Below are 20166 nucleotides of genomic sequence, written 5' to 3' on the forward strand. Positions count from 1 at the left end.
TCTTTGCCAGGCAGAGAAAATAAGAAACAGACTTCATCTATAGCAAGAAGGGTTTGGAGGCTATAATGGAACCTCATTATAAAATTATTAAGAGTCCATGGGACGAGGCTGTATTAGCAAAGCACTGTGAAGAGACAAGGAGTCCCTCACCCTGCTTTCTGTTTATCTCCACTACCCACCACACCCACACGCCCTCCATCTCAGTTCCAGACAGATTATTGGAGCTACTATTGCCAACTCCCTAATCAGTGTTGCTGAGCAGTCTCTGCTCTGAGTCTAGATCTGACCTCAAGCAGTGCACCTCCCAGGTGCCTACTGGGGCAGGGGAAAGAGCATCAGAGCTTGTTGTTAGGAGGCCTGGCTTCCGGGTCCCACACAGCAGGTTGCTTTGCTTCTCTGGACCTCAGTTCAGAGAGCAAGTTGGTCTTGATCCTAGTAGTTGTTACACTTCAGTGTGAATGAGAATCTTTATTGCTAATAGTTTTTGGAGGAGGGGGTGTTTGTTTAAAATCTAGATTTTTGCCCTCTTTCCCCATAAATTCTAATTCAGTTAGAGTGAGGCGTGAGACCCAGGGATCTGCATTTAAATAAGTATCCTGGGCTAGATAATCTCTAAAATTCTATGACCGATGAAAGCTAGATCATACCTCTGTCCAGGCTCAGCCTCCTTTTTGAGTCTTCTTATAAGAGCTATCGTAGATTAACTAAACTCCCATTTTTACAGTCTACCCACTCCTCCAGCCAAAGTCTCCAACTCTAGTCTGGTGACATCTGGCCGTAATCTCTTGGCCCTAATTAACATTACCACCTTGTCTAAAGTGCTTGCTTCTCCCACCCCACCCCTGCATTGATTTCAGGTCTGTAATTGCCTTATTTATCTGTTTACTCGTTTCCTGTCTGTCTCTCCTACTAGAATAGAAAATCCGTAAATCAGTCTATCTGTATAGCAGATTTTGTTCCCAGCACCTAGCACAGTGCCTGACATACAGTAAGCGCTCACTAAGTATCAATGAATGAATAAGTGAGATGAATTGAGATGAACTTTAAGGTCCATTCCCGTCCTAGAATTCAATCAGTTTTTCCGTCTTTACTCTTCTACTAGGATAGCGTTCAAGAAACATATCCCCCAGCTGGCAGGAAAAAGGCACGTAGCATTTTGAATCTTATTGTTTTTGCATGCCGTCGAGTCAATCCCAACTGGTAACAACTCTGTGTGACAGAGTAGAACTGTCCCACAGGGTTTCCTAGGCTGTCATATTTACAGGATCAGATTGCCAGGTCTTTTCTGCTGTGGAATTGCTGGGTGAGTTCAAACCACTGACCTTTTGGTTAACAGCTGAGCGCTTAACCAGTGTGCCACTAGGGCTCCTTGATATCTACATAGAGGACATTCGCCTACCAATGTCTTAAGCACTGTTGCTGTTGTTAGGTGCCATCGAGTCAGTTCTGACTCATAGCAACCCTATGAACAACAGAACAAAACACTGCCTGGTCCTGCGCCATCCTTACAATTGTTATGGTGAGCTCATTGTTGCAGCCACTGTGTCAATCCACCTCATTGAGGGCTGCTGACTCTGTACTTTACTAAGCATGATGTCCTTCTCCAGGGACTAATCCCTCCTGACAACATGTTCAAAGTATATAAGATGCAGTCTCGCCATCCTTGCTTCTAAAGAGCATTCTGGTTGTACTTTTCCAAGACAGATTTGTTCTTTCTTTGGCAGTCCAGTATATTCAATATTCTTCGCCAACACTACAATTCAAAGGCGTCAATTCTTCTTCACTCTTCCTTATTCATTGTCTAGCTTTCACATGCATATGATGTGATTGAAAATACCATGGCTTGGGTCAGGCGCACCTTAGTCTTCAAGGTGACATCTTTGCTTTCAACACTTTAAAGAGGTCCTTTGCAGTAGGTTTACCCAAAGCAATGCATCCTTTGATTTCTTGACTGCTGCTTCCATGGCTGTTGATTGTGGATCCAAATAAAATGAAATCCTTGACAACGTCAATCTTTTCTCCTTTCATCATGATATTGCTCATTGGTCCAGTTGTGAGGATTTTTGTTTTCTTTATGTTGAGGTGCAATCCATACTGAAGGCTGTGGTCTTTGATCTTCATTAGTAAGTGCTTCAAGTCTTCTTCACTTTCAGCAAGCAAGGTTGTGTCATCTGCATAACACAGGTTGTTAACGAGTCTTCCTCCAATCCTGATGCCCCCTTCTTCTTCATATAGTCCAGCTTGTCGGATTATTTGCTCAGCATACAGGTTGAATAGGTATTGTGAGAGAATACGAACCTGACACACACCTTTCCTGAGTTTAAACCAATCAGTATCCCCTTGTTCTGTCCAAACGACTGTCTCTTGACCTATGTAAAGGTTCCTCATGAGCACAACTAAGTGTTCTGGAATTCCCATTCTTCGTAATGTTATCCATAATTTGTTATGATCCACACAGTCAAATGCCTTTGCATAGTCAATAAAACACAGGTAAACATCCTTCTGGTATTCTCTGCTTTCAGCCAGGATCCATCTGACATCAGCAATGATATCCCTGGTTCCACGTCCTCTTCTGAAACCAGCCTGAATTTCTGGCAGTTCCCTGTTGATATATTGCTGCAGCCATTTTTGAAAGATCTTCAGCAAAATTTTGCTTGTGTGTGATATTAACGTTATTGTTCTATAATTTCTGCATTCAGTTGGATCACCTTTCTTGGGAATAGGCATAAATATGGATCTCTTCCAGTCAGTTGGCCAGGAAGTCGTCTTCCATATTTCTTGGCATAGATGAGTGAGGACCTCCAGCGCTGCATCCGTTTTGTTGAAACATCTCAATTGATATTCCATCAATTCCTGGAGCCTTGTTTTTTGCCAATGCGTTCAGAGTAGCTTGGACTTCTTCCTTCAGTACCCTTGGTTCCTGATCATATGCTACCTCTTGAAATAGTTGAACATTGACTAATTCTTTTTGGTATAATGACTCTTTGTATTCCTTCCATCTTCTTTTGATGCTTCCTGTGTCGTTTAATATTTTCCCCACAGAATCCTTCACTATTGCAACTCGAGGCTTGACTCTTTTCGTCAGTTTCTTCAGCTTGAGAAACACTGAGTTTGTTCTTCCCTTTTGGTTTTCCATCTCCAGCTCTTTGCACATGTCATTACAATACTTTGTCTTCTTGAGCCGCCCTTTGAAATCTTCAGTTCTTTTACTTCATCAATTCTTCCTTTTGCTTTATCTGCTCGACGTTCGAGAGCAAGTTTCAGAGTCTCCTCTGACATCTATCTTGGTCTTTTCTTTCTTTCCTGTCTTTTCAATGACCTCTTGCTTTCTTCATGTATGATGTCCTTGCACAGCTCATCTGGCTTTTGGTCACTAGCGTTCAGTGCATCAGATCTATTCTTGAGATGGTCTCTAAATTCAGGTGGGATATACTCAAGGTCATATTTTGTCTCTTGTGGACTTGCTCTGATTTTCTTCAGTTTCAGCTTGAACTTGCATATGAGCAATTGATGGTCTGTGCCTTAATAGTGCCCTGGACCTAGAGTACTTGGATTATACTACTCAGCAGATAGGTCAGCGACATAGAGAGGTATTTAATCAGCCAAGTACACATGCCTTACTCTACCCATGATGTCTACAGCCCTGCAGATGATTGTGCCTGGGCCTCAGTCTTCTTGCCAATAACCAAACGCTCCTAGTTATGAACACTGAGGCTGAGCCGGTTGCTAGGACAGCATAAGCAGTTAATCATTTTAGTTTATGTAATTCCTTTAGGTTGGTGGGAAGATGCTGGGATGCGTCAATCAAAGCAATAATAATAATGAAGTAAAAGTAATATAATAATAAAAAATCAGTAATTGCTTAACAGAGAGTCTGAGCTGCACTGAAGCTAGGTAAGTTATAATCTCTGATTGGGCTGGATCTATATACATGAATAAAATATCTTAAGGCTGCAGAAGGCAGTATTTCTAGATGGCTCTCATGCATGTCTTCATTGAAAGCCTCAATCCCATGCTGAGCTGATTTCTTCTTCCTTTATGTCACTGGTTATTATATTTATTATATTCAAAAGCAAATATTTGTTTCTTTGTTTCCTCTCCTATATCTATCCTAGAGAACCATGATCACACCGTATTTATTTCTGCATCTCCTGCACCTGCTACATGGCCCTCACAAGTTGTTTATTCAGTCAGTGGCTAACAAGGAGATTTAACTATTGTTAGCTAGTCAATATTGCCAAAATGTTTTAAGGCAGATTAGACTGAGACTCATTAATTACTGGCATGATCATTCTAATATATTCTGCTCTCAATTATTTTATTTATAGATTAAATAAAAATACTGTTTATTCTAAGACCAGGATTTCTTAGGGTGGGGAGAGATGAGCATGTTTTGGGGGAGGAAAGCAGCCAGGAGGAGGATGACCACTTCTAGGCATGCAAAATGATTTTCAAATTATCCCAAGACAGACATAATCAAGAAAGTAAATATATTGAAAAACCTTTTTTTTAAAAAAAAAAAACAAAAACAAATCTGTTGCTATTGAATCTGTTACGACTCACAGATAAATACCTACAATGCAAAGTAAAGCATTTCTAAAAATCTTCCTGTGTTCTGGATTATACACATTGTTGCTCCACTCAGTAGTGTACATAACAGTAAATTGACTCTAATTATTAATACCAACAGTACCATTCACCGAGAAATCACTTTTTAATAAACAGCTAACTCTTTAGCTTCCAAGCTCCTGGGGCTCTAGCTAAGCACTTATCAGAGAGGCAGTCATGGAGAATTATTCTGAATTATCAGCCTGATTATTTGTCGCTTCCTCAGGAACAGCAACACTATACGCTAAGATGGAAAGAAGGATCCACCCAGGCCCGCCCCACTGCTTCAGGGCTCTTTTAACAGAGGTGGTCCTGCGTTGTCACCCAGAACTGTTCAGCAGGGAACACAGGCTCTTAAGGATCCTTCAGAACCACACAGAAATTTGACTGACGGAAGTTGTCTGTGCAGCAGGCATTCATTCACCTCTCCCTCAGTCCTTTTTCCTTCTCCTAGCTCCTTTTTTCCCCTAAGCATCCCTATTCTCAAGAAAACCTTTCCTCAGCTCTTGTCATAGTGCCCATTGTGCTCCCAACCAAACTTTGTGAGGTTAACTGTTATGTACTCTCCTCACTTCCTTAATCTAAGGGGACCTGGCTTCTGCTCTATAAGAGCAACAACTAGTACTGACAACAGCCAATGGTTATGGAGAACTCGCCCTATTCCAGGCATTGGGCAGAACGGTTTACAAACAAAAGTCCATTTAATCCTCACAGGGCAGAAGGTTGTGCAGATTGCTCTTACCCCAGGCAGCCCGGCAGGGGTTGAAATTCAGCCCAAACTCCATTTGCTCAGCCAAGCCCACCACTTTACCCCAGCTCAGGCTGATTCTGTCCTTAGGGAGATGCACTGGGTTCCAGGGTGCACAAGGGGGTCTGTGTCAACAGTCCTTTGAGGTGAATATTATCATGATTCCCAATCTATAGTTAAGCAAATGAGAATTAGAGAGTTTCCATAACTTATTCATGATCATACATCTAATGAAGAGAAAGAGTCTGGGGCTTGAACCTACATCTGAATGATCTTAGTCACTGCTTTATACCAAGATATTAACATCGAGGAGGGCATCAGTGAGCTCCTTTGTTTTTTCAAGGTTTTCTTTTTACCATAAACCAGAATAAAAGATACATTTTACACTGTGACACGGCACATAATGCACATATATTGCAAAAGAAATTTCCTGAAACTACACTTAACCTTAGTACCTTTTCTGTTCTCTGTCTTTTCTTTTTTAAATTCTGGTCAAACTTCACTAAATTGACTTCTAACAGGTTGTCACCCACAGCTTAAAAACCACTGCTGAAATCCAGCCATCTATTTTTTTCAGTCTTTATTTGACCTTTTTGTGGCATTTGACAATGTTAGGTGGGCCTCTGCTTCTTGAAACTCAATCTGTTTGTGGATCACTCTACCTTGAGCTCAAGGCTTTCTCCTTGCATTTTCACTTAAATATCTTGTATGTGCTTCAAACATAAGTTGTTCAAAACTGAACTCATTATTCTTGCCTTGCTCTTTACCCCTTTAAAACTGTTCTTTCTCTACCAAAAAACCAAACCCATTGCTGTCGAGTTGATTCTGACTCATAGTGACCCTATAAGACAGAGTAGAACTGCCCTATAGAATTTCCAAGGCTGTAATCTTTTTTTTTTTTTTTTTTAATACATTAGATGAAGTTTTATGGAACAAATTAAAATTTCTTATTAAGCAATTAATACACATATTGTTTTGTGACATTGGTTGCCAACCCCACGACATGTCAACACTCTCCCCTTCTCAACCCTTCTCCCATTATCAACTTTCCTGTCTCCTCATGCTTTCTCGTCCTTGCCCCTGGGCTAGTGTGCCCATTTAGTCTCATTTTGTTTTATGGGCCCTGTCTAATCTTTGGCTGAAGGGTAAACCTCAGGAATGACTTCAGTACTGAGTTAAAAGAGTGTCCAGGAGCATACTCTTGGGGTTTCTCCAGTCTCTGTCAGACCATTAAGTCTAGTTTTTTTTTGTGAGTTAGAATTTTGTTTTCCGTTTTTCTCCAGCTCTGTCCAGGACCCTCTATTGTGAGTCCCATCAGAGCAGTTGGTGGTGGTAGCCAGGCACCATGTAGTTGCACTGGACTCAGCCTGGTGGAGGCTGTAGTACTTGTGGTCCATTAGTCCTTTAGACTAATCTTTCCCTTGTGTCTTTGGTTTTCTTCATTCTACCTTGCTCCAGTGCGGGTGGGACCAGTGGAGTATCTAAATGGCTGCTCACAAGCTTTTAAGACCCCAGACATTACTCACCAAAGTGGGATGTAGAACATTTTCTTTATAAACTATGTCATGCCAATTGAGCTTGATGTCTCCTAAGTACATGGTCCTCAGCCCTCAGCCCTCAGCTGGGTAATTCAGTCCCTCAGGGAGTTTGGATGTGTCTATGAAGCTTCCATGACCTTGCTCAAGGTTGTAATTTTTAGGGAGGCAGATTGCCACATCTTTCTCTCATGGAATGGCTGGTGGATTCAAACCACCAACCTTTCAGTTAGCAGCTGACTGCTTACCCATTGTGCCATCAGGGCTCCTTTACACTTTCTCTACTTCTCTACCTCAGTTAATGCCTTTTTTTAATCTTCCAAGCGTCCTAAGATATGTAAAGAACTCATACTACTCAAAAGATTGAACGGGCCCTTTTAAAAAGAATATATACAAATAGGCAAGCCCATGAAAAGATGCTCAACATTATTAGTCATCAGCTAAATGAAAATCAAAACGACAGTGAGGATGCTTTCCTCTGAAGATCAGGAACAAGATAAGGATGCCCACTCTCATCATTTCTAGTCAACACTGTACTAGAAGTTTTAGAAAGGGAAATTAGGCAAGAAGAAGAAATAAAAGGCACCCACACAGGAAAGAAAGAAATTAACCTATTATCTCAATTCGAAGATGACTTGATCTTCTATATAGAAAACCCTTAGGAATTCATTAAAAAAAAAAAAAAAAGCAATTAGTAGAACTAGTAAGCAAATTCAGCAAGGTTGCAGGATACAAGATCAATATACAAAAATCAATTGCGTTTCCATACATGTGCACTGAACAATTTAAAAATGAGATTATGAAAACAATTCTATTTACGATAGCTTCTAAAAGAGTAAAACAGCTAGGAACACATTTAACCACGTAAGTAAAAGCCTTGTACCCTGAAAACTATAAAGCATGCTGGAAGAAATTAAAGAAGACTTAAATAAATGGAACGGTTCCCTGGGTGGTACAAATGGCTAAGCACTGGACTACTAACTGAAAGGTCGGTGGTTCAAACCCAACCAGAGGTGCCTGGGAAGTAAGGCCTAGCAAACTGCTTCTGAAAGGTCACAGCCTTGAAAAGCCCATGGAGCAGTTCTACTCTGATCACTTGGGGTCACTGAGAGTCGGAATCAACTCAGAGGCGACTAACAACAACAACAAAATAAATGGAAAGACATCCTGTGTTCTTCAATCAGAAGACTTAATGTTGTTAAGATGGCAATACTCCTCAAATTGATTTACAGAGTCAATACAATCTCTGACGTTTTTGTAGAAACTGACAAGCTGATTCTAAAATTAAATGGCATTGCAAGGGACCCAGAACAGCCAAAACAACCTTGAAAAAGAAGAACAAAGTAGGAGGGCTTATATATTTTTATTTCAAAACTTACCACAAAGCAAACGTAATCAAGACAGTGTGTTAGTAGCACAAGGACAGATAAATGGGTCAATGTAATAGAACTGAGAATTCGGGAACGAAACCATGTGTCTATGGTCAATGGATTTTTGACAAAGGGGCCAACGTGATCCGATGGGGGAAGAATAGTCTTTGCAACAAATGGTGCTGGGATACTGGATAGCTAAATTTCCTATTTCTATTTTTATTTCGTAAGTTCTACCTCAGATAGTTCCTCCTCTGTGAAGCTTTTCCCCACTTACCTGGGCAGACATAGTATAGTGTATCAGAATTTGTAACATAGCATTGGTTGCTTTTAACTTCACCATGTCTGTTAAGTCTGTTTTCCTTTCCAGCTCACTTATGATTTGATGTTACAGACTCTTCCATAGTCATACCTAATATAGCAACTAACATGATGGGGCTACATAAATGTTTATTAAATAAACAGAAGCAGACATATACATTGGCCATATTTCTATTGATGCTGAAGTTAGCAAAACAAAGCCGCCTGCTAGAATTACTTTTTTCCTCTGCTATACTCTCCTAACCTTTAATTAATGCCTCTCTTTTATTACTTATTATTCCCCCACTAGATTGCGAACTTCAAAAAAGAAATATTTTAAGCATCTAGAAAATTATATGGTATAATAAAATCAACTCTAAGGTACCCATTCTTGTCAAATCTTGGCATTTTTTTCTCTATTTGCTTTAGATTAAAAAAATAAATAAAACATTTATAGATGCAATTGAAGCCTCCTAGGTACCTCTTCCCAATGCCATTTCCTTTTCTCCCTTTCAAAAGCAATCACTCTCCTAAATTTGGTGTTTGTCTTTTATTTGCATATTTTTATGCCGTGTAATTCATAAACAACTCATGGTACTGTTTAAACTTTATACAAATGCTGTAATACTGCATATATCATTCTGCAATTTGATTTTTGTTTTGGCTCAGCATTATATTTTCAGATTAAGCCAGGCTGATACCTGTAACTCTGATTTAAATGAATGAGTTAAAGAATGCATGCATGCATGAATGTGCAATTAGGTGTGATCCAGCTTTGTCTGAGCAGAGATGTTATACAATGTGACCATGATTCTGACAATTTCCCTGCCACAATACATGACATTCCATCATTAGCCTTCCTTCTTTTGGCTGCTGTACGGGAGCCCCTGACACAATATAGTAGAGATAGCTCTAAAGAGACAACACATTAAGAATCAGGGTTGGAAAACAACTTTAACAAGCTACAGAGATGGATGAAATCTACCAATTTGAAATTTAACAAGGACATACGTAAGGCACTGAATTTGATTTAAAAAAGAAAAGTAAAGAAAATCCAAAGGCACAAATGTAGGATGGCCGAGATGTGGCTTAGTCACAGAACATGAACAGGAAACGGCTATCCAAGGAAGCTCCACTGGAGAATCACCAGGATTCTCTAGAATAAGGAAGTCTCTAGAATAAGGAAGTCAGGTGATGGGTGTGTTTCTCTCGCTGCTTGGACTACAGCTGGACAAGAACCTTCAGTTTCCGAATGTGAGCTTAATCAGAGGAAAGTAACCAGAATGGTGGAAGGAAAAGGCGATGTTTCACTTCAGCAAAAGAAGTTGATGGTTGATTGCACTGTTCAGAAGGGAGTTCTGTATGGCCCTGAGAGAGGGCTGAACCAATCCTGCTCTTCTTCCTGAATTCCTCCCTCAGCACCATCACCTATCTGTCTCCTAAACTGGAAACCTGGGGCCAGGGGTCCCTTGACTCTCCCTCACATTCTTTCCTCCTAAATATCTGACAGCTTTAAAGTCCTGTCAGGTCTACATTCTCAACATCATCTTACTTAATTGTTCAGCAGCCTTTGGTATTTTGAACCAGTCCCTTCTACATGAAATATTGCCTTCTGTTGGTTTTCTGTGTTTCCCTGTTTTTCTAAGTTTCCTCCTACCTCTAAGGATGCTAGGGGTACAACCAGATTCTGTGCTCCCTGAAGCATTTTCAATGTTGGGGGCCATCATTAAAAGAATACAAAATTATGAATGAAAGGCCTTAAATGAGGCCCATGCAAGGGAGAGAATTATTTCCCAGCAAATCCACTTCTGCTGATGACTTTTTTTTTCAGACTTCTTTTAAGCCCATCTTCCTCTGCCAAGCCATGTGGTGGAGTTCCTAAACACACATCAAAGCCCTCTTCTCTTCTAACACTATATTCTCTCCTGGCCTAAAGGATTTCATTCACATCTTAAACATCCATTACTAAATGATGACTCCAAGGTTTGTATATCCAGCCCTGCCCTCTCTGAGCTCCATGCTCACAGAGTCATCTCAACTGGGGTAACTCCATGACTCGATGACACTGCAAACTTCCCGTGGCTGAGCCTGAATCATGACCTTCCCACTTGCCATCTGGTTCTCTTGTAGGGCCTTCATCTCACTAAATGGTACTATTAGGGTACCTTAGAGGTTGAGATATCTAATTAATTAGTACCTCATCATACTATCATGCCCAGCCCAGTCACCACTCTTGCTGCGTTACTAACTTCCTTAGAGTTGTTTTTCAGACACTCTGGAAAGTCCCAGCCAAAAACAGCTCAAACCGGCCCAGAGTGGTAAAGCATGTGAAGAACTGATGAAAGCAACCAGCAAGTGACCTAGGGGAATCCCAGCCACTGTGCATACCCAGTGACAGAAATCCAGTGGAACCGTCAAACTAAACCCCCATACAGATATTCCGGGTTTCACGGGCCTTTATTCCTCAAACACTTCGGTTGCGCTTGCCTAGTATAATAAAAATTGCCTGTACCTTTTGAGGTGAGTGAAGCATTGCCTAATCAACAACAACTAACCCGCCCCTTACCCACCCTTATATAAATATGTATAACTCTCTGAGATCAAGAAACCTATAAAATGTGAATGTTCTTTCAAATCGGGGAACTCAGTCTGAGGTCGATACTTCTGAGTTCCCTCTGAGTTCCCGCAAAATAAATTCTTTCCTGCTCTCGAAGCAGAGTCTGAGAGTTCGGCTTCTTGCATGCTAGGCTTGGACCCATTGGTCTAGTTTCAGCATCAGCATCCACCCAAGTCCAAAAGCTAGATGCCTAGGCACCATCCTTAACACCTCGTTCTCCCTCACGCTTATACCCAATCTATTTTCAACCTTGTCACATTTAGCTTCCTTTGATAACTCTTCTCTCTACCTTTGTTGTCACCATCCCAGACCAAAATATCATCATGTCTTGGTTGGACCACCATAATAGTCTCCTAATATATGTAGTCTCCTACATACTATCTGACAGTCCCCCCACCCTTTTCTTTGCCTATACAGCTGTTAAGCCATCTTTCCAAAGGCATATCTGATCATATCATCCTCTAGTTTTTGTTAGCTGTCACAGAGTTTGCCCCCGACTCATGGTGACCCCATGCACAACGGAATGAAACACTGCCCAGTCCTGAACCATCTCCATGATCAGTTAGGGATCGGACCATTGTGCTTCATAGGATTTTCATTGGTTGATTTTCTGAAGTAAATAGCCAGGCCTTTCTTCCTAGTCCATCCTACTCTAGGAAAAAACAAACAAACCCACTGCTGTAGAGTCGATTCCAACTCACAGAGACCCTATAGGACAGAGTAGAACTGCCCCATAGAGTTTCCTAGTCTAGAAGCTCTCCTGAAACCTGTTCAGCATCACAGCAATATGCAAGCATCCATTGGCAGACGGGTGGTGGCTGTGTATGAGGTGTATTGGTTGGGAATCAAACCTGGGTCTCTTGCATGGAAGGTGAGAATTCTACCACTGCCGCCACTGCCCCCCATTCCCTGCTTAGAGCCCTTTAAAACTTCAGTTATTCTTTGGATAAAGATCAAATCCTTACGTAGGCCCTAAAGGCCCTGCCTGGTCTGGCCCTACCCAGCTCTCCAACTCAGCTCTCGTCATGCTGCCCACCCCCCTGCTCCCCGCCATCAAGCCACAATGCCTTCTCTCTCTTTCTCCTGTGTCCCAGCCTCTGCCTGGAAATTATCTTTCTCATCCTCCTAACTCCTGGCTCCTCGATCCAGATCGGGCTCCTTTATTATTCACTCCTAAAGATGCTTATTTCCCTCCTAAATCTATTTATCCCATTATCCATTCAGTGGAATGGATTTGATTGATTGACTCTCAACTAGACTCTAAGCTTCATCAGGCTTGGACCATGTTCTGTGTTTGTTTTTCCATGTATCCGTACCTTGGTCATAGCAAGTCCTCAATAAATATTTGCTAAAGAGGTGAATGGAGTCCTGGAAAATGGATGATGCAGGCCTAGCCTCTAAGTCTCGGGTCAGCGAATCATTTACTTTGAGTGAACACTATTCAAGGACGCTATGGATTGCAGAGGCATGGACCCTGTTAGGCCGGAGACTTATTGCTCCCCAAAGGTTAGGACTTGGCAAATCTTGATATCCTATGTTGGATGCCAGCTGGCTGCCTACACTTTTGAAAACATGGTCATACATTAACCCTCAAAGGCGAGGTCCAAGGCACGACTTTGCCATAAGGGCTCTCTGCCTGACTGCAGCTTTAATAGCCTATTCTCTGAATGTGCCCTGACATCAGTGGGGGTTCCCTGTGATCAGTGTGTCTGACTCAGCCTCCACAGTGAAAACTGGAGAGAAGGGTTTGATCTGAAGATATTTCATTTGCTACCTATTTTAGGGCTTAATGTGAAATCTGGTCTTTATGTTTTTTTGTTTTGACACTGATATAATTTAACCTTCAGCTGCTATTGCATTTGTATACTCTGCTATTTTATTATTTACAAACTATCAAATAAAAATCTGAATGAGGAGCCAGGGCTGAGGGAGGGGAATGGAATACAGTTCTTTCTAGCATTTTGCCAAAGTTTCAAACTGGCACAGTTAAAGGCACAAAAAGAAACGTTTTGTCACTTAGGATAAAATAGAAGCTACAGGTGCAAATGATTACAAGCTCAACCACTAACCAAAAGGTTAGTGCCTCAGAAGAAAGGCCTGGTGATCTGCTTCCAAAAGGTCACAGCCTAGAATACCCTATGGAGGAGTTCTACTTTGCACACGTTGAGTCGCTGTCGACTCAACCACAACTGGTAACTGGTATGTCTTTTTTTTAATTAGAAGTCTCTCTCAACCTTAAAAAATAAATCGTGTTGGCCTACAAAATTCCAGAAAATTCTCACCAAATCAACTAATCAGTTGACCAAATTATAATACAAGAGAAATGCCATTAGTAGAGAAGACTTTCCTTCAAATTTCATAAAAAGTAGTTACATTAAACCCTAAGTTTCATGTGGAGTTCTTTAAAAACAACATCATAGCAAGATACCACAATGTTATCAGAAATGTTTGCAAAGACCTCAGAATTAACTCTCTCTCGGTGGTGATCTCAGAACACCTCAGACACACCTCAGTACAGTTCTGGTCATGGCGTCTTGAGAAGTTGCTTGAGTGTCTCTTGACGAGATTGTGAACCCTTTGGAGCCAGAGTGCATTTCTTATTTATCTGTGATAAGCCTAGCTTCTGTCAGGGGGTTTGGCCCATGGTAGGTGCAAGAACAGGTAGGAATCAGAGAGCTCTGTGTTCTAATCCTGCTCTCATATTTTCAGACCACAGGACCATGGCAAACAACACCCACTACTCTGTAAAATGGGGAGCCACATCTCCCTCTCAGGGCAGCCTTAAGAAAGGAATGGGATGTGTCTTCTGCATACAGTAGGTACTCAATGAATGTTATTATCCAGAACTTAAGAACTAGGACTCTGAGGTTGCACCCCGGCTCTGCCTTTTGCTAGCTGTATAACGTTGGGTAAGTTATATAACCTCTCTGAATCTTGGCTCTTCATTTGTACTATGGGAATGATACATCTCTCTCAGAGATGTGGTGAGAAACAGATTTTAGACCTTTGGATTTAATAGGCAAAAAACAAAGTCTAGTGACTAATATAGGGTTGCCATCTTTTATTTTTTTCATGTAAGAATGTTCCCAAAAATAAACTATTGTCTACTATCACCATAAAAGAAAGAATATTTTAACAGCAAAAAAGTAGGAAAGATAAATTATTTCTTCTGTTTTAGGTGGTCTCTTAAGTATTTTACATGTACTTTATCCACAAATAGTTAAATGCATTTTTTTACTAACGAAAGGTTGGTGGTTTGAACCCTCCCAGAGGCACCTTGGAAGAAAGGCTTGGCAATCTGCTTCTGAAAGGTCCCAGCCATGAAAACCCTATGGAGACCAGTTTTACTCTGCATACATGGGATTGCCATAAATTGGAATTGGAGTTTGTTTGTTTAAAAACCCCATTTTACAGATAAGGCAACAGAGGCAGGGAGAGGTTAAGTAACTTGCTGCAGGTCACACAGTGAGTAAGTGCCAAGTCTAGGATCCAACCCAGGCAGTTGAACTCAGTCACCTGAACTTTAACCACCCTGATATTCTGCCTCCCTATAATGGAGAGAAAATATATGATGAATTTTAATTTAAATGAATGTATTACATACGTATTATATAAGGAGCCCTGGTGGTGCAATGGTTAAGCACTCAGCTGCTAACCAAAGGTTGGAAGTTCAAACCCACCCAGTGGTTCCGTGGGAGAAAGACCTGGAGATCTGCTCCCATAATGATTACAGCCTCGAAAACCCTATGAGGAGGTTCTGCTCTGTCACATGGGGTCGCTGTCAGTCACAATCGACTCGATGGCACCTAACAGCAACAACATCATATAAAGAAGAAGTAATAGACAAGTAGAGCAGAACAGCTACAGACTGTGTAATGGAACTAGATTTGGAGCAGCAAAGAAAAGCAAGGGCTTTTCTTAATTACGGGGCAGATCATATACAATTTTATGTAAAAATGTTCTAGAAGTGTGTCGATAACGTTTTGAGTACAGTGGAAGAGTTTGATGTGTCAAGGTCTGTGCACCTTGACAGATAACCTTTATTTTCTGCTGGGCTTCTCTGGTTAGGTTTTCTGAAGTGTGGCATACCTTTGATAGTGATTGTTGGAAAGGGCGAGGGGTAGGAGTAAGGGGAAAGGGTGATGGTTAGACTCGAGTCCTGTTTTCAGCATTTTAAACACATGGTATTGACAGACAGCCCAGGGGAAAATGCTGGAAGAGCACACCATATTCTGACTGGAGTAGGGGGAGAGGCCAGGCAGGCAGGGGTAACCGGCTTGCCACTAAATCACCTGGGCGGAACCCAGGCTAATGAATCAATCTCCCCATGACGCAGCCACTGCTTCATTGCTCTGCACTAGCTCCCATGCAGAGGCCAAAAACCATCTCCCGGGATGGGCCTGTGCAGAATATAGGAAACAAGAGGTCACATTTTCCCAGAGCCTTGCTGCCAACACGTGGCCAGCACCCAGCTGGAATTGGCAGCGGTGGCAACCCAAACCTCCCTCCAGCCAAAAGCAGAGTAACCGGTTTCTTGGAAATGGTTTAGTCACAGCTTTGCCCTGGATCATTCCCAAGCTGACGCTCAGCAGTAGGGACCCGCAGAGGACCCAGCCAAGGTCCTATGTTGTAGCAGGGGCTACCAATGTAAGTTGCTCTTTTAAAGCCCAGAGACCTCCCTGTTGGGTTGACGTTAAACCTCCCAGGTTCATAGGATGCCTAATCACACAGGCTTTCCATCATCTCATTATTACTTTTGTTTCTTATTAACCCAAACAAACACAATAGCCAATACTTTAACCTGTTGTTGTTGTTAGCTGCTGTGGACTTGGCCCCTGACTCATAACAATCTCATACACGACGGAAGGAAAAGCTGCCCGGTCCTGAGCCATCTGCACGATTGGTTGTGGATCAGACCGTTGTAAACCATAGGGTTCTCACTGGCTGGGTTTTGGAAGATTACAAGGCCTCTCTTCCAGTTTAGCCTGTTAACAAAATACTATCAACAGGTTTTGCTTATTTTTCCATATGTTTTTATTATAAACACAATTAACACTTAATCCAATGGTGAGATGCTAGAGAGGGCAATGTAAATTAATCCATCATTAAACATGAGTGTCTGAAAATACAAGCATCTTCTGTCAAAAATGTGTGGTGGACTCAAAAATAGATACGATTTCACTTTTATGAACTGTATTAAGATAAACCGGCCCAATGTGGCCTTATGGATTTCACATATGAGGAAACTGAGGCTTAAAGCAGTGAAGGGACACGTCCCTGGCCCCATTAGAGCATGCACCCAAGGCCTCATGACCCCCAGGCCAGTGCTCTGGTCACCTCTGAGCGTAGAGTAAGCTATTCCGTCTGTGTGCCTTTGCCAAGGGAGACTCAGTGCATTTAAATTCATTTTTCAGGCTGCCTTTTATGAGATGGACATTTACAGTTACAGAACGTAAAAAAAAAGAGGTAAGTATAAACTAAAATTACTGTGATTTAGGGAATGATAGGTGTTATTTTTTTCACAAGTTTTATATAATGTGAGTGCATGCTAAGGAATAATCTGAACAAAAGTTGTAAATAAACCTGAAGTGTGCTTATTTTTAAGATAGGGCATGATGGCAGTGTATACCAAATGCAAATGTATTTCTTTCTAACAGCTTAAATGTGAGCTATTTCCTTGCAATGTTTATTGGCCTAAGACGTTGTGAAACAGAGGCATAGCCATGCTTGTGGTCCCTGATTTAGAACCCCCAAGTCCCCAGGCAGGTGGGCTGAAAAGTGGGGTGAGGGCAGGAGGGCCGAAATACCTCTCCTCAGAAGTAAGATCTTTTGTCTTTGGTCAGCAGTTATACACCCTGCCCTGATTCTTGATTCATTGTGATCTGAGGGGGACAAATGCTTTGCGCTTGACTACTAACCTGATGGCTGATGGTTAGAACCCACCCAGTGGTACTGCAGAAGAAAGGCCTGGAAATCTGCTTCTATTGAGATTACAGCCAAGAAAACCCTAGAAGTGGTTCTACTCTGTAGCACATGGTGTCTCAATGAGTCAGAATCGACTCGACTGCAATGGGTTTGGTTTTTTTGGTTTGGGATCCATTGCAAATTAGCTCTGCTGCTGGGCCCGCTCTGATTTGGGTCCCAATTCCAGTTAAGGAACCAACGCCTGTTGACTGCCCTCCCTATGTCAGGTTTTTTACGTGCTTTATCTCATTTCACCTCAGAAGAAGTTCACATCTGATGGAACAGAGACCAAGAGAAGTTAAGTGACTTGATCAAGTTACCCCACTTTGTAAGTGAGGGAACCAAGATTCAAAACCTGATACGTGGTAGAAACAATCCAAATGTCCACCAGCTGATGAATGAATGAACAAAAAGGGGTATATCCATATAATGGAATATTATTTAGCCATAAAAAAGGAACGAAGTTCTAATACATGCTATGACATAAGTGAACCTTGAAAACGTTATACTGAGTGACAGACACCAGACACAAAAGGCCATCTATTGTATGATTCCATTTTATGAAATACCTAGATAGACAAGTCTACAGAGACAGAAAGCATATTGGTGGTTGTCAGGGGAGAGGGAGGAATGAGCAATGACTGCTTAATATGTTTAAGGTTTCAGTATGAGGTGATAAAAAAGTTCTGGAACCAGATAGTGGTTGTCATGAATTGAATTATGTCCCCCGAAAAATGTGTGTTTCAGTTTGGCTGGGCCATGATTCCCAGTATTGTGTGATTTTCCTGTATGTTGTAAATCCTGCCTCTGTGATGTTAATGAGGGAGGATAGGCGGCAGTTATGTTAATGAGGCAATGTTGCTGGCACCTCTGCGCCTTTAATTTAATAAGGTTCTTGCCTCTCACTGGTCAAGAATGAGCAGGTAAGGCACAGAGAATGTTCCACAACAGCAAAGCTTTATTAAAGAGGCTTTGCAAGCGGAGATGAGGAGGGCTGAGGCAATGCTTACCCCCGTCTTACAGAACAAAGAGTTTGCATGGGTTCTTAAAGGTTTTTGGGCAGGAAAAGATTTATATTTATTCATAGGTATAGGCGGGGTTTTCCAGGAGGTGGCCTGTCTGGGCAGAGATATGTTAACTACGGTGCCCCCGCAGCAGCTTTCTAAGATGGCTCCTGTCCTGGAGGCCTCTGGGATTTGTAGCAGGACTTATTATGGGGTGTTGTGCCTGCGCAATCTCTTGCTCCCCGATTTCGATTCCCCAGCTGCGGCTGCAGCCCCTCACTGCCCCTAGTGGAAGGTCATACAGTGGTCACAGGTGGATGTTCTGTGCATGTCCCTGGGGCTGGTTTTATCCGGCTGCTTCTGAAAGACAACTTTAAGGAAGTTTCCGGGCTGTTTTCTGATACCTTGCCCCATTGTTCTGGGGAATGGCTTTGTTTCTGCACCCTGGCCCATTTCCTGTTACTTTGTTTATGTGAATTGCAGGTTTGGGGGCCCCTCTGTTCCCTGTCTTTGCAGGACTCAATCTACAAGATTGGATTGTGTCTTGAGGCAATCTCTTGAGATATAAAACAGAGAAGCAAGCAGAGAGTCGGGGGACCTACTACCACCAAGAAAGCAGTGCCAGGAGCAAAGCTCATCCTTTAGACCTGGGGTCCCTGTGCTGAGAAGCTCCTAGTCTGGGGGAAAATTGATCAGAAGGCCAAGAGAGATTGAACGCCTTGCCCTGGAGCTGACATCCTGAATTTGGACTTTTAGACTAAAGCCATCCACTTGTGGTATTTCTGTTATAGCAGCACTAGATGATTAAGACAGTGGTAGTAGCTGTATAACACTGTGGATGTACTTAATGACACTGAATTAACTGTACACTGTAAAATCTGTTGCTGTCTAATTGATTCCAACTCATGGCAACCCCATGAGACTACTCAGCCTCCAACATTTGCTCTCTGCCCTCATGTAAATTACTCACTATCTTGTAATCAATTTATTTGCCCTTTAAACTACCTGGAATGGTTGTTTGTTAATTAAGAGGCCCCAAACAATATAGCTTCCTTTCATGTTCTGGTTTAGACCAAAGTTCTTTCCTTGCAGCTACTTTTCCAGGCTTATACCTTTTTATGAACCTTATACTCCAGCCATATGGTATAACTCCTGCTTTCCTGAGCATCAGCTGTGCTCTCCTGGGTGTCTTTGTTTTCGCTGTTTTCTCCACTTGGAACACCCTTCCAGCTATAACTCTGTTGCTAATATTCTACTAATCCCGTAAGACTCCAGTCATTCCTTATCCTTCCTACGTGATGTAACTCATGTTCTTCGGAAACACTAAGTTTCTTTGAAGACACATCATACTTAAGCTTCCCCACCACAGAAATGTGCTCCCTTTTCCTGGAGGGCAGACGCTCTGTTTTATTATCTCAGCCTCCAGAACATCGTAGAGTGTGTGACTCTAAGGAACCCACCAGCTGGCTTAACAAAGTAATACCCTGGGATCCCTTAAGGTGCATAGTTGAGGAAGAATTCCTTCTATGCCCTTAAAACTTCTTCCTCCCGGGTCACCTCTTTAGGGATGTCTAACTGCTGCTTCCACCACTGTGATAATCTTCCATAGCATGGAGGTGCAATTGTTAAAGTGCTCAACTGCTAGCCAAAATGTTGGGGTTCAACTCCACCAGAAGCTCTGTGGGAGGAAAGATCTGGTGATCTGTTCCTGTAATCTTTACAGCTTAGGAAACCCTATGAACCAAAAAAAAAAAAACCAAACCTATTACCGTCAAGTCAATTCTGACTCATAGGGTGTGGTGGTTAAGAGCTACGGCTGCTAACCAAAAGCTTGGCAGTTTCAATCTACCAAGTGCATCTTGGAAACTTTATGGGGCAGTTCTGCTCTGTCCTATAGGGTTGCTATGAGGAAACCCTGTGGGGCAGTTTTATTCTGTCATATGGGGTTGGTATGAGTTGAAATTGACTCGACAGCACACAAAGACAGCCTAAAGATGGGCCAAAGCCTTTCCCTTAATCC

Source organism: Elephas maximus, chromosome 7 (assembly GCF_024166365.1).
Source record: "Elephas maximus indicus isolate mEleMax1 chromosome 7, mEleMax1 primary haplotype, whole genome shotgun sequence".
Classification (NCBI taxonomy): Eukaryota; Metazoa; Chordata; class Mammalia; order Proboscidea; family Elephantidae; genus Elephas; species Elephas maximus.